At 38.7% G+C, this 12,004-nt stretch overlaps 1 protein-coding gene and 1 long non-coding RNA gene across 7 annotated transcripts in view; one reads left to right on the top strand and one right to left on the bottom strand.

The window, feature by feature from the left end:
• LOC309691620 overlaps window positions 1-9,332 on the bottom strand; it is a 211,371-nt gene extending 202,039 nt beyond the window's left edge. The window contains exons 1-3 of the long non-coding RNA XR_014272074.1: window positions 9,296-9,332; window positions 5,662-5,781; window positions 4,723-5,579 (exon numbers count right to left, since the gene is read on the bottom strand). This is a non-coding gene — a long non-coding RNA (uncharacterized lncRNA). The remainder of the gene's footprint in view (window positions 1-4,722; window positions 5,580-5,661; window positions 5,782-9,295) is intronic.
• erbb4b (erb-b2 receptor tyrosine kinase 4b) overlaps window positions 1-12,004 on the top strand; it is a 341,307-nt gene that overhangs the window by 216,760 nt on the left and 112,543 nt on the right. The gene's annotated exons all lie outside the window — the stretch shown is intronic.

Here is a 12,004-nt window from a genome sequence, read left to right as displayed (position 1 = left end):
ATGAATGCAGAATGCAGTAGATGTCCTTCATTTTTAAAAGAAGCTAGACATACATTATTTAATGGTAAATGGCCTGTATTTATATAGCGCTTTACTAGTCCCTAAGGACCCCAAAGCGCTTTACATATCCAGTCATCCACCCATTCACGCACAGGTGATGGCAAGCTACATTGTAGCCACAGCCACCCTGGGGCGCACTGACAGAGGTGAGGCTGCCGGACACTGGCGCCACTGGGCCCTCTGACCACCACCAGTAGGCAGTGGGTGAAGTGTCTTGCCCAAGGACACAACGACCGAGACCGTCCAAGCCGGGGGTCGAACCGGCAACCTTCCGATTACAAGGCGAACTCCCAACTCTTGAGCCACGATCGCCCATCATTTTTTACCCTTGATGCTGCTGCTCAAAAAGTTTAAAATCTATATATGAACCCATTTCTGAAAAAGTTGGGATGCTGCATGCCAAAGAAACCAAAAAAACCCTCTTTATTTTGAATTTAATGGCAGCAACATGTCTCAATAAGGTTGGGACAGGGGCAACAAAAGGCTAGAAAAATTAGGTGGTACTAAAAAGAAACAGCTTGAAGGACATTTTGCACCTAATTATGTTAACTCGGTAAAGGTCAGTACTGGGTAAAAATGAGCATCTTAGGCAGAGTTTCTCAAACATAAAGATGGGCAGACGTTTGCTAATCTGCAACAAACTATGTCGCTAAACCACCTGACATATTATCAGTGGTCACTGAAAATCCTGCATTTCAGATGGTATCAAGGTGTATCAGTGCCTATGGAATTGCCGTTTGGAAATTCACCGTTAGAGCTGAAAGGTTCAAGGTTCAAGGTTCTTTATTTGTCACATGCATAGTTATACAAGTATAACACACAGTGTAATGTAGCCTGACACGCTCCTCGACATGTGCAAAAATTGGGGGGGGGGTGTAGAGGAATATAAAGGTATATAAAGGTTTTAATGCAACATGTGTTCTCATCCGAACAAGAGAATTGAATTAATCTGCTTCAACAGCACAGCAGAAGAGGCCAAGTGCTGAACTGCCCTGCTTCAATCCAGACTTTTCACCAATTGAAAAAAATTGGCATGTTGTAAAATCAGATATATAACAAAGACGAAGCTTAAATAGTAAGTTCCGCAACTGGTCTGAGTTCCCAGAATATAGACTGTTATTAAAAGAAAAAGGGATTCTACACAATGGTAAACTTGACCTTATCCCAACATTTTTTGACATGTCGCAATGAAATTTGAAATTAGGTAATATTTTTAATGAGGTAGTAAAAGATTCTGTGCAGATCCATTCTGTTTTTATTTGGATTTTACTCTTTATTGGAATTGTGTTTGGATATTTACAGTGCATGGGGTTTTGAAACAAGGCCTTGTAATTTGAGAACTTCTGTAGTGTGTCTTTTAATGGGACAATATCTCTGTTTGTCCCTTCTGTATGCATTCTAAGGAAGAGATCTGCTCAAAAAAGAGCTAGTTAAGCAAACAACCAAGGCAAAGCAGCAATCTTTTTAGTGTTCCAAAGGATCATATTCAAAAACTGAATGAAGACCTAACTGTTACAGAGAGGAAGAAAGCATTATAGTTATTAAATATGGGGATGATGGCACATATTTCAGATAATCTCTCCTGGAAGGCAGTCATAGTGTGTATACAACATGGTTGTGTACACACTATGTGCCAAAAATAGCTGTGTAGTGAGAAGAGAGCTTGATAGAGAAGTTCAAACCCTGCCTTCTTTCTCACTTCAGTATGCTTGGCTAGTGACTGTGTTAAGTGGGTGTGAATATTGTAAGTTTTGGAAAAGTTATATGAAATCTTACTCAGTTCAAAACTACCTCACCTTTGCTTAATTTGCCAGTTGTTCTTTTGGTGTCTTATTACTTGCTAATAGCAAGACCTTTTTTTACCTGTTTGTGTCAGATCAGTGCTGAGTAGCTGAACCTTTCTAACCAAAAAAACAAAAAGGAATACATTAAGTTAATACGTTTTGATTATGTGCTTAATCCCTTGGCTTTAAATCTACTGAGTCTTGATGTACAGATAATGCTCACTACATATTTGAGGTGTGTAAACAAAGTAGCAGCCATGGTCTGCAGTGTGTTACTCACTATCTCTCATTTGACTTGAAAAAACAAGGTCTCGGTAACGTGTTGTTGCCTTAGCAAATCATGCACTGACTAAAGTCAGCTTCCTCTGGGTAAAACCAACATACTTGGTATGCTTGTGGTACATACCCGTTCTCTCTTCTCAGTCTCTCCATCTTTCCTTCTCTTTTTCTTTTCCCCTCTCAGACCCTGGTTTGTTTTGTCCATTCCAGAGCAGAGAGCGTGGCTCATTTTAATTCAGCTGGCAGGCTGATCACACATCAGCCTTGATAAGCTAAGTGGCCCTCAGCAGCAGCAATTGAAGGTCCTTTTACTCTTTTTTAATCACTTGCTTGTATGTTCCCTTGATAATCTTTTCGACCTTTATTTATTTCTTTATTTTCTATATTTTATTTTGTCTAGTTCCCAATTTGTTTTCTTGGTTTTGTCTTCTTTGCTTGTAGATGTGTCTTATCTCGAAGTATTGGAATATGATTTTTCTCCGCTTCCTTTCTGCTCTTCTCCTATCCATAAAGCTCAGATTATGAGGGCTTATCACAGTTCAAGTTGTAAATAAGGAAGGCTGCACCCCACACCCCCCTAACAATTCTGTCATGATTTTATTTTATTTTTTTCCCTCTTCTTGTGTTTCAGCAGATGCTTTGCCTTGCTCGGGTATAATACTATAATCCCTAAATCTCAGCCATTTTTCATAAAGACTCATAGGAAACAATTTCATGAAGGATGGGCCAAATTTAATCAGCAGCCTGTGAATGCAATTATCTTGGTGAAGGAGAGGCGTAGGTTTGGGGGATGGGACCTTGGCCAACACCCCCATGACATTTACTATACATCAGAAAAGAGCTTAACACTTCTCCTTTAGGGTGACACAGAGAATAAAATGGATTCATTTAAGTACTAACACACACACACACACACATATATATATTATATTATATATATATATAAATATATAAATATAAATATTACGCTTAAAAGTGGGAGTTGAAGTCAGTTAGAACAATGGAACAACATTACATCACCCTAAATTAATTAAAAATTAAATGTGATAGGCATATGTAATGCATCATAATATCAAATACGTTTATTCTTTATGTGCTGGAGCCCAATTTTGAGTCCAGCTGACTCATACTCACTAAAAAGTAACAAAGTAACGTTGCTCTGTGTTCCTGCCTGCAGATAATAAAATAGCCTTTGATTTTTTTTCCTTTTTTTATTTCGAATCGGCATATGTCAATAAAGTTGTGGTTGTGGTACTTTAGCATCTACCTAGCATTACAGAAGGGGAGCTAAAACAAACATATATTGTAAAAACATTCTTTTTTTCCTTTTTTTATATGACAGTTCATTTTAAATGTGACCTTTTCTAACAAACTCAACAGTTATTACCTAATAAAAAAGCTGTTTCTGTGCTAGCTACCAGTAGCATGGTTGATCCATTTACAGGAAAATGTATGCTAACTTGACTAGCAAAGATGACCAACAAGGACAAAAGAGAAAGACATTATTAGGGTCTTGGCAAGTGACATCGGGAATGTTTGGAAGGCGTTCTGGCATGTGTTGTCATAATTAATTTTAGATTTGTCTAAATTAGTGGGTCTGTATGCACAATGTTGCTGAAGTTGTCTGGGTATGTCATGATGTTCAAAGGTTGTGTGAATAGTAGAGAATTTAATTAAGCACACCAAAGTGTATCTGTACGCACTCTTAAGTCTGTAACTCATAGAAAGACAGTCTTTTCCAGTCTTTAACATATTCCCCTTTTCTTCCATTTCATGGCTTAAATCTCAGTTTTTTCTCTTTCTATTATCAGTCGAGCTGTGTGAGATGCACATACACATACACAGTGCCCACGCTGCTGCTCCTGACCGCATGTTCTGAGACAGTCAAATCCCACCACTGCCATCTCTCTGTTGTAGCTCTCATGAAGCACCATGTAGTCAAATTAATGCAGTTGTTCTTTTCAGGTCAATAGTTAAACACATAAAAGTGCAATTGCATTTGAATGGGTACCACCGTTTTGCTTGGGGACTGCATTAACAGTGTTAAAATTGCATGCAATTCTTGTGGGAGGTGCCCCATCTACGGACCTCATAGAAAATCTAAAGTTTGTGATGCATGATGGGATGCATTTCACACTATGGAAGCCGTATTAAAGAAGTGTCATTTTAATGTGGTAGTGAATGGCTTTATTACATTTCTAAGAACTCAGATGTTGACCAAAGTGCTACAGTAGTTATCCCCACAGTGTATAAAAGTATGCATTTTTCATATCCCCGTAAGCAATAATTCTGAAGCTAAAGTTAAGCCATGGTCTTTTGCTTACTGGTGGAGGTTATATCTTAGGATACTGAAATTTGGTGTGTCAGTACTGATAAATAACGATTAATGATTTTGGGTAGAAATGTGTATTGGTAATTCACTGTGATATTCATAGGGATGCTAATTTTCACAGGCAAAAACTAAATTATTAAAAATTCACTTAAAGAAACTGAACAGCCGACTCCTTTATGTTGAACAAGACTTAATAGCCACCCACTCTTTACTAAAGGTTGCTATGTGCAAGTGGCTCAAAGCACAGTGATTGACACGGCACTGCACTGTAAAAAAAAAAAAAAACGTTGCTAAAACTTAAAAACTCAAGGCAACCGACTGCATTTACGTTTTTAGGTTCTGATGGATAACTTATAATTTCAAGTTTAGGAGATAAGTTGCTTTAGCTAATGTTTTTGTGTTGACAAAATTAATAATTGTCCTTTTTCTCAACTCATATTTTATTGTTTTTGCAACGTATTTCCTAAAGTTTACACAAGGTATTAGTTTTAGTTTCGGCAACGTATTTCCTAAAGTTTACACAAGGTATTAGTTTTAGTTTCGGCAACGTATTTCCTAAAGTTTACACAACATATTTTTTTTGTTTTGCCAATCAATTTCCTAAAGTTTAGAAAAAGTATCTTTCATAGTTTTCATGAGGTGCTCCCTGTTGTACCAATGAATGTTTACACAGTTGATTTTCAAATAACTTTGTGTTCAAACACAACTGCACCACTGACAATGTTGACTTTTGAGATCAGCCATTTTTAACATACTGACAACATTCAGCCACAAATAAAGTCCTTCCAAAAACACAAAAAAAATTTTGTAACAAATGTTACTCATCCAATTTTAAAGGTGGTGTTGTCAGACAGAATATCAAACCTATCTTGATAGATAGTCACTAACAAACAGATTCAAAACATCAGATGGCAGGATGTGAACAACTTCTATCTGGTTTCTTAGCCCTGTTGTGTGATCTGCTGAGGTGAGACTTCAATGCCCCTCGTGTCCTGAACGAACAGACGCAGTCACTGTAAACACAGGGCAAATGAAATCCTCTTCTATGTCGTAGCTGGTGATGTCTTAAGAGTACTTCTTGGCTTGAACAGACAAAAGAGCAGAACTGGCACTGCATACAAAAGCTATAATGAGAAGAGAGGAGAGGACAGTGTCAACAATTCAAAAGAAACCTGAATTAATCTCAAATTACCAAAGTTACATTACCTGATAATGTGTTTGGGGCGGGGGGGCAGGCACTCCTGTTCTGATTCCTCTCCTTACCAACTCCTCATCAGTCCCTCATAAATCAGGACAAGCAGTGGTCTGGAGTTGGCTTTTAATTCTCTAAATAAATAAAAATAGCAATTAGTTTTAAAATAAAATGCCAGCTTCCTGACATTACTTAAGAATTTTTTTCTCCTGTCCTAATTTTTTTGGCTCACTAAAGTGAGCTGATTCTGCCTTGTAAAATGCCATGTGAAACACAGTAAAACAAATAATTTACAAAACATACATTACATCAAATGTTTAATTTATTTAATTTATTATTAACAAATTGTATTCTACATGGAATGCACCAACAGTATACTGGGATGTATTATGTAAGCAAAGGATAATTTTGTGTGATTGGTTTTACAACTTAGAATGACAAACATTGGATTGAGAGTATGAGTGGGATAAAACTCCTGAAGCATCTGTTTAAATTATCAGTGCATTTATTAATGGTGCTCCATAAATAAACCAAAACAATGTTGTTTTGTGCATAACAAAAAGCTCACAATTGTGCAGTCAAAATGTAAAATAAAAGATGCTGAGCATAATAACAAAGACAGATTTTGCAGCTGCTCTGTTTCCAAGTTCTACTGCGCAACTGACAGCCTGGAGTTTGAAATCCTCTTTGTAACCGTGTCTCTTACAGGTGCCATTTATGGTCCTTACACACATAATATGGTAATATTACGTTGAAGCAGAGTACGTATCACTCGTATCAGCCGTAATGCTCCAACAATCCATCAAGCAGTGCAGCTTCATAGCTTACCAAAGTCGTACCAAAACATTTGACATATTTTTTTAAGCTGTGTACCACATAAAATTGGTTCAAGGTCAGTAAGCACAACCAGAATTCATGCATAAGGCAGACTGTCGATTTTTGAGATGAAAGGATTTTAGGCCGTGCGTCAACGCGTTAGCCCGGTTAGCTCACTAACGCCACCCAGCCCCACGCACGGGGTGATCCGCGGTAACTAGTTAACGGAGATTTGCCCCGTTAATGCAGTTATGGCATTAACTTTACGCTGACAGCACTAAAATAGTAATCTTCAAATGTTTTCTTTTTACCGACCAGTAGGGTTGCCAACCGTCCCTTAAAATACGGAATCGTCCCGTATTTCGAAACAAAAGTACACGTCCCGTATTGAGCTAATAAGGGACGCACTTTGTCCCGTAATACAGTGAGAATCAAAAGTAGTCTATAAATGTTAATGGAATTAACGCTTTGTTTGAAAACATAATTCCCAGCCCCTCTCCTGCTTTGTGACCAATGAGCTGACAGCACACTTATGACAATTCGAGTATGACAATTCAGATTACCGCTCATCTCATTGGTCGAGGAAAGGTCGCTTGCGTAGAAAATACCGGAAGACAACAGATGACCACAACAAGAAGCATGGCCAACAGGGAAATAAACGCCGACACTGCGGTGCAAGTCTCGGATGACAGTACACCTAAAGCTGGGCAGACACTGTGCGATTTTTTTCAGTCACGTTATTCAGCTCCTGCTCAAACTGCACGATTGACTCACAGGGGTTAGAAGTTCGTAGGTCACGATGCAGGTCTCACACTATACCGCCCGATGCTCTGATGCGACCTGAGTACTCACACTGTGCCTCCATAAAATGAAGGTTATAACAGAAAATCTGTTGCTCGCTCTCTCTGTCTTTCACTCACACAGACACACCACCACCATCAACTTTGCGAAATTGCTAATGAAAAACATTGATCAGGCAGCTGTGATTGAGCAGCAGTGTAAATCCAACTATTTTCACGGTTGTTGTGGTCGTGATAATTTTGTGATGCCACATGGAAAAGTTCTACAAGTTGTGCCTCCATCGCTTGTGTCCAAATCACACGCTGCACAGCCGTGCTGCTCCGTCTTTTTCACCGACGTTTACGTTTGCGCGTGAGCAGTGTGAGCGCCTGTGGTGACACCCTCACGAGCGATTGATGATCGGGAGCTGGTCGTGAGGTGATAATCACTTCTCGTTACCCCACGTATACTACACGACGCACGATGAAGGCCAAAATCGGGCCGATCACTCAAAAATCGGCTCAAAATGGGCCTAAAACCGCACAGTGTAAGCCCAGCATTAGAGCAGCAATGTTTGTTCCCCTCAGAGAAAGGGAAGAATGGGAAAAGGAAAACACCTGGCTGGAAAACGTTAATATGGGCATGTGCAGTGAATATCAGCGCTATGTGGCCAGAAGTGTGATAATATAACTTATTTTGTGTAATAAACAACTGCAAGGATAGATGATTACAACAAATAGATCACTAATACATAAAAGTAATATATAGATGAATAATGATGATGAGTTATGATGCGTAATTATGGGAACAAGCGGGTTTTCAAACGGGAGCAGCTGATTAGCATTAGAAAAGCTGAAATAATACCTCAACTGAAGCCAATTGTACTAAATGCACTAAATGTGCACTGTTACAAGAATATTTTTCTTTCTATTGTTTTCTATTATTTTAAGTTAAGCAGGACAGAGTGCTTTTAAAGAAAGATTTACTTATATTCTCAAAAGTTAAGCATGACAGGCTTCTGTTTAAGAAGGAGACCTGTTTTATTGTGTTAATGTTGTCATTTTGAGCTAAAAATAAATGGCTAAATGATCATTTGTTTCACATGTGTTCATATCACAAAGAATAGAATATGCATCTACTTAAATCAACTTCAAGTCAAATGGTTAAAAAAATAATTTCACACACAAAAAAAGAGCTAGAAAATTCACCACACTGGGAAGGGTGAAGACAACTGGGTCGCCCGGCCCTGGCCACGAGGTGTCCCTTATTTATTTTTCAGGGAGTTGGCAACCCTACCGACCAGCTCCTCTTTGATAGCTGCCATGTCCATCTTGTCGTTGCCTGCAGGTGAAGCGATGGGGGAGGGGGAGTTGTGTTCAGTGAAGGAGAGAGGCGGAGTAACACAGCGTAGAGACAAAAGTGGACGAAAGAGAGGCAAACTTGCGGCTCCACGAGTATAATTATAATGTAACATAGACTATATCGATATAAACGATATTGTCACATCTCATATTTCATTTAGTTCATTTAGTGGAGCTCGCTGGCCATGAGGACTCCACCACCCCGTTCACACAGAAACTAAAGCACACATTTTATTGGCTAAATGTGATTCGAACAAATTAAGACATAGCAGCAGGCGCCCCGGATTTTATTTTATTTTATTTTATTTAAATAGCGGCGGGGGGTTGCTGCCGTTGGTCATGAGTGAGCCAGCCTATTTTGTTTCGTTAGGTGGTATGGCGGCCACAGACTGCACTTCATGAAATACGCATAGGGGGTGTCGCGGAGGCTTGTCAGATATGAGCGCGCCTCTTTAGTAGCGAAGTTTGTCGGATTTTCATTGTTTTGTGACATGGCACGTAGTTTGTGACATGGAATCTTAAATGATATAGTAAACACATACCCATAAGCCACAAGGCCTCTTAGCCAAGAAAGTAATGCTATGCTAAGTTTCGGAAAAATACGAAGAACTTCAGTTGTGATATTTCTAAAAGACAAATTGAGACTGTTCAAACATATACTGTCTGATATAATAAAAGAAACATTACTTGCCTTTAGAAACTTGAGATGAACGATCTATCCAGCTCCTGGTATAAAAAGCCTCACGTTCTCATTAAGGCAGACGGCCAGGTGGCTTTCAGTCCTTGCAAAAGCGCAAAGTAGACCCCGTAGCATCCAAAAATATGAGATGCGCATGCGTACTCAGGCACAGAAAGGCGCCAATAGCTTCAACTCATGTAAAACTTGAATTCATTCATTTTGCCAGCAATAAATTTCATCTGAGACCAACTTTTGCTCCAAAACGTTAAATGATTAGTTGAAACCCTTAATGTATTTGAGTTTATGGGCCAACTGAACTTTTATTGTTGAATTGTGAAAGAAATGACTGTAAGCTCAACAACTGCAAGTTTGATTTTTTACAGTGTGGGTGGCAGCATGAGCAGTGTCTTAAAACCAGACACAGGAATTTTCCATTTGTGTGTTTTTTTTAGTTATACAGTTAGTTATACAGTTTGTACCAGACTGTAAACATGCTTATTTCTGCTACAAAGCTAAGATTCTAATGATGGGGAGTTTTCACATTTAGCATCAGCCCCAAGTGGCAGTTCCAGAAACTACTTTTTTTTTTTTTTGCTCTTTCTTGATTCCTTTTTCAGCTGTGGCAGTTGATAATACATCATATCACAATGGCAGTTTTTTTTTTTTTTTTTACTTTAACAGTGTGTATGTGTTACTCCTTATTATGTTTTTACACTTAAAAATTGAAAATTAGCCCTCAAAAACCGTATAATAACAATAACTTTATAGTAACACGCAATAAAAAAAACTAAGAAAAAAATGGTATTTTTCACAACCTTGCACTGTTTAATAATTGTATGATTTTTATTGCATTCCATGGTACATGTTGTTGTTAGATGTTTTTGATACCATTGCCATCTCTTTTTTTCTTTAGCATTCCTAAACCAGTTACTGAATATATATTTTATTTCTTCTAACGGCAGATCGGTGAATGGTGACACAGTGTAAGTGGAATTAGATAAACTGTGCAGTGCCATTCTCTACGCTTTACTTGCGAAGCATCCATTTCTCTTAGATTGATTGGAAATGAAACTATGATTGATGCGTAAAAGAAATTGCAAGGGGCCAGCTGAGTAGCACTGACATTCCCCACCCGCCCCTGCTCTTACACAAAGATTGAAATTAGTGACCTTTTGATAAAGCAATCTGGTAATTTAATTGATGCTGAAGCCATGCGATGAGGACCTCATTAATAGCAAGCATGAGCCATATTTGTAAATGTTTATATATGTCAAGGGCTTTTGAGCATGCTCTTTCTGTGTGCGTTTGTGTGCCTGTATGTGTATACTGCATGTCATGTCTCATCTCTTATTTTGCTGCATTTCTGCCAATCCATCTCAGGAATGCATCCTAGCAACTAATACTTCTGCTGTGATGTCCAACAGGATGTGTGCCTGAGCATTTAGCCTTGTTGACCCAGAATGCATCCTGATCTTCCCGCAGAGTTTCTCCCTACTGTTTTGATGAGCTGATAGCAACAATCGCCTGAAACCAAGCTGAAGCTCTCAGAGTCAATAAGACAATATGTTGGAGACCCAGGGCTAAATCCCCAGTTCCACTGCTATAGGATAGAGGAAACACCTTTATCTTTTTGATTGAATACCTATCTATCTACTGTAATAGCCTGACTGTTTGAGTGTCTTCCTGAGTCCCTGGGTACCTGTCTATATTTCTAACTACTCTCTAGCTTACTGTGGTTGCTCTATTAAACAAGGGTGTTTCTCTTCCTGACACTGAAAGACAGCACAAAGTGAGACTGAAGTTAAGAATCGCAGTAAATCTGTTTCCTTGATTGGGCTGATTCAACACATGGATTTTCTTAAGTGTACAGAAAAAAGTAAAGGTATACGATAATGTAATTCTCCAACATTACAGAAGCTCGGCCAGATTTATGGGGTTTTTGTTGTCCTACATATGTCTTCATTAAGTTGTTCACTCTGCACCAATTAATTCAGCCTTACGCACTCATTAATGTGCCTTTTTTTTCTGATGATTGGTTTGCTTTTTGCCCCCCAGTCTTAATCAAACTCATCCCCACACTGCAATAAAGGGAAGAAAAAGAGAAAGAAAGCACTTAACATCATTTTGCAATTACCAGGATACATTTGTGCTGCCTTGAATATCATATTGTCTTTCTGCAATGGTTATGCAGCCTGATACTGAAGATTGCTGCACCTTTTGAAGCCTGCAGTCACACAGAGATGCTTGGAGTTGCTCTCGGGACAAGGCTGGAGGTGATTTAGGGGGGTGCATTTCAGAAATATGAGTAGTAGCTACATGAGCAAACTAATTAAGACATTTTCTCTACCCACCAAACAATCAACAACAGAATTTAACCATTGATCTCCCCCTGGCTACCAGCTGCACAGCCAGAAAATATGCAAGCCAAGCATGTATTTCTAATAAAACTAAAGCCTGCATGAGAAGGGAATGTTATTGTAATTATTATGTAATATTTGTTTGTTAATTGTTCATATCTTGATGAGGAAGGCCATGAAATATCCTGATGGGAAATACTAAAACTGTCCTGGGCAAAGCGCCCTCAGGGAGCGAATTACAGTAAACTACAATCTAAATTCATGAACATGTCATGTCAGACTATTAATACATGTTTTGTATGCGTAGCGCATGTCTAAATGCATCACGTGTGAAAAGAATTAGACAATGGGTTAGACAGTCAGG

Source organism: Aulonocara stuartgranti (genome assembly GCF_965226115.1).
Source record: "Aulonocara stuartgranti genome assembly, chromosome: 16".
Taxonomy (NCBI): Eukaryota; Metazoa; Chordata; class Actinopteri; order Cichliformes; family Cichlidae; genus Aulonocara; species Aulonocara stuartgranti.
This window is presented reverse-complemented; position numbering and strand designations above follow the sequence as displayed.